The sequence below is a fragment of the Lactuca serriola genome, chromosome 9 (assembly GCF_051521515.1).
Source record: "Lactuca serriola cultivar US96UC23 chromosome 9, Lser_US96UC23_V15, whole genome shotgun sequence".
Lineage (NCBI taxonomy): Eukaryota > Viridiplantae > Streptophyta > Magnoliopsida > Asterales > Asteraceae > Lactuca > Lactuca serriola.
The window spans coordinates 163,885,568-163,889,133 of NC_136416.1; the positions used below are offsets into that span (position 1 = coordinate 163,885,568).

The window sequence follows — 3,566 nt, forward strand, 5'->3', positions numbered from 1 at the left end:
AGAACTGATAATTATCGGGTTGAGAAGATTGGAATTGAGTTTCTGGAACCGTTTGAGAAAACTGATTCCATTGATTATAACTCTGATTTTCCTCTAAAAGTCTAAATATGTTGTAAGATTGTTGCACCAGGAAATATTGTTGTGGGTACTTTTGGTTTTGTTGGTAGTTTTGGTATTGTTGATAGTTTAGATTTTGAAATTCTAGAAAAATAAAATGGAATATCTTGACTTGGACCTCATTGTATGGATTTGCGCTTTTGGCTAGAACCGGTTTTTTAGTTTTGCCTTGGGAATCCATTAAATGTAGTTGAACAAATTGAGCGAATATAAAATTTCTCAGAAAAAACACACTACAAATAAGTGAAATGTGTATTCATCTTTATAAACTTATAAAAAAGGGAAAAACAATAAAGAAAGGAAGCCATATGAATATGTTCAAAGGTCAACATGAATTCAAAATAAAGTTGGCAGGAGAATCAATTCTCTGTCCATGCATTGAATTGTCTATTGCCATTGAATTAAGGGATAATTACTGACTAACCCAGGTGAACCGAAAAAAATGACTTATTATAGTAATATATTTATCACTTTGTACACATTTAGTCATTAATATTTTTTTGCACATTTAGTCCTTAATATTTTTTGTTGAAAATAAATTCTTATTGTTTTTGTACACATTCAGTACTTATGACCATTTTCTTTAGGTTTTGCTCACGTCATCCTATGTGAGACAATTACTAATGAGATGTTCGGGGCTATTGATGTTTATGGCCACTGCGACCTCAACTACTTGGTTGTTTCGGTCTTATGTTTCGCTTAGGTCTTGTGTTCTGAATGACATAACTTGTTCATACAATCTCAGATTTTAACGATCTTTATATACACGCGTTCATATTTGAGTCTACTACAACTTTCGTTTAGATTACTCTAGTTAAAAAGTAATATATTTTTACTTACAATCTTTATATACATGTGTTCTTTATGAATGTATGTATGAAATTTTTTTATAAAATTGTAATTAAAAATATATTACTTTTTAACGGGAGTAATCTAACGAAAATTGTAGTAGACTCAAATACGAACGCATGGATATAACAATTGTTAAGATTTGAGATCATATGAAGAAGTTACGGTGTTTAGAATACAAGACCTAAACACCAAGCAATCGAGACCACATTGACCATAAGCATGAACAACCCTAAATTCCTCATTAATAATTGTCCTATGTAGGATATCATGAGAACAACCTAAAGAAAACGTTCATAAGTACTAAATGTGGACAAAAACAAAAATGACTTATTTTACAACAAAAAATATATTAAGGACTAGATGTGTAAGAAAATATTAAGGATTAAATGTGTACAAAGTGAGAAATACATTACCCTATTAAGTCATTTTTTCTGGCTTACCTGGAGTAGTCGATCATAAAGACTGAATGTGTACAGTTAAACAAGTTTAAGGGGAAAATCTGGACGGAAAAAAAAACTCAGTGGCCAAATGTATACAAATCGAAAAATATATTACCCATATAAGTCATTATCCCCTGGATTAACTGTTTGAAATTCACATGCATATATTTGTACAAGACAATCAATTCTCATGGGTTCACCATCCCGATTACAAGCATTAAACCCACGAAACCGCTAAACACACTCAAGCTAGGTACCGTTTCCCGGCGGTACCCCCGGTACCGCCTATCCCATTTCCAAATCGCTTTTGAACTTCGTCCTGTCTTAATAAGTTATCGCAACACACAGATAGTTTATCAAAAAGCTAGTTTATAAATTGTTATAAAGTATAAACAAATTTTGTAGGATAAACACTAGATTGCAACAAGCTCAAAGAGTAAGTTTATAAGCTAGCATAATAGCATTTGCACACCCAATCACAATTACTAAATTACAATAACCTCAAAAATAAGGTATTTTATAAGTCAACATATACATGCCATATATCGACGGTTCATATAACAGAACATCAAAACTTGGGTGTTTAATCCGACAAACTCAACTACTTTTATCTATTTTGTCATAATTCTTATCATCGATATGAGTTATATTTTGCTTGTAACTAGTAATTGAGTCCACGTTTTTCCGTAGGTTTTTACGTGTTTTTGTTGCATATTAGGAAAGTAGAGGAAGGAAAATCGTATTATATATACTATGGGGACGAGGAATAAAACGGAAGTTTACAAAATAAGGGTTGTAAGTGACATTTTACAAAGTTGAAGGTGGAGGGGGTGAAAACAATATTTTAAAAAGTAAAGGGATGAAAAATATCATTTTACAAAATGAAAGGGTTGCAAGTGGCAGATTAAGAAGTTTAGAAATTAAACTTAAATTTAAGAAGTTCAGAAATTAAACTTAAATTTCATGCCTTAATATAGTTGTACATTATGCCTTACTAATTGTACCTTTAGCTAATTCGCTCACATAAAAAAATTTAGATTTTAATGATATTTATTTATAATTATGTGAGATATAACAAATGGTTAGAATTTTAAAAGTAAAAATAAAACGGGTCAAGTGGGTTTCATGTTGTACTAAGTATATTCAAACATATCAAGTTGCTAATTGTTTTATAAATGCTTATTTTATTTCTCTTTTTATTTAATAGTATGCTTATAATAGTATTTAAATGTTTTATATGATAGTATGCTTTTAGTAGTATTTAAATGCTAATTATATTTAACATTAGAACTTATTTAGTTTGATATGAGCAATTGAGCATGTTTGGAATTGGTAACATGTTCAATTAAAAGATTTACTGAAAATTGAAAATCACATATTTGTGTAAAAATAATGGAATAGTTAACAATAAGGAAGGAAAAATATTTGCGGTGAAGGTGGATCGAACACCTGACCTTCAGATCTTCAGTCTGACGCTCTCCCAACTGAGCTATCCCCGCTTTTTGTTATTTTCCCATATCTTTAGTTATATATTGTAACTATTTGTCACCATCATCAATTGGTCAAGTAGCGGATAGATAAAACAAAGACGCCCAAGCCCCAAAGTTTGTTCAGAACTATATTTGGCCACCCATATACAATTATCAGGCATTAGAGTTAACAAAATTAAAATAGATGAAAGGTGGGAGTTTGTTCGAAGTATATTAAAAGGGATGTTTATATCCATGTATAATGTATATTGTTTTTACTAAATCATATATTTTATTTTGAGAAAAGTATAATATAATTCTTATATGGCATAATGATTTATAAAAATATTAAATTAAATAATCTTAAACTTGTACGGATCCACAAAATCACATTATTAATTACAAAAGCACACATCGCTAAAACCTCTATTTTACAATGTTTTAGATGCCTATTCTATTTGATGGATGAAAAACAACAATGTTTACGAAACTTGTGTTTATGGAAGAAAAACCTTTAATGACAAGAAAAATTAAATTTTCAATTTTTGGAACCCTAAAATATATGCTTTTTAGATTATAGATAACTAAATGTATATTTTAAAAATACAACCCTAAAAACAAACTCCTTGATTCTCAAGGACTTTTAACGAAGAAAAACTCAGCTGAAATTAAAGAGTTAATAGAAGAT

At 29.7% G+C, this 3,566-nt stretch overlaps 1 non-coding gene across 1 annotated transcript; it reads right to left on the reverse strand.

Annotated features, from left to right (window-relative positions):
- Positions 1–2,835: 2,835 nt before the first annotated feature.
- TRNAF-GAA (transfer RNA phenylalanine (anticodon GAA)) lies at positions 2,836–2,908 on the reverse strand. Its single transcript has one exon. It is a non-coding gene; the product is annotated as a tRNA-Phe (tRNA).
- Between the last annotated feature and the right edge of the window lie 658 nt (positions 2,909–3,566).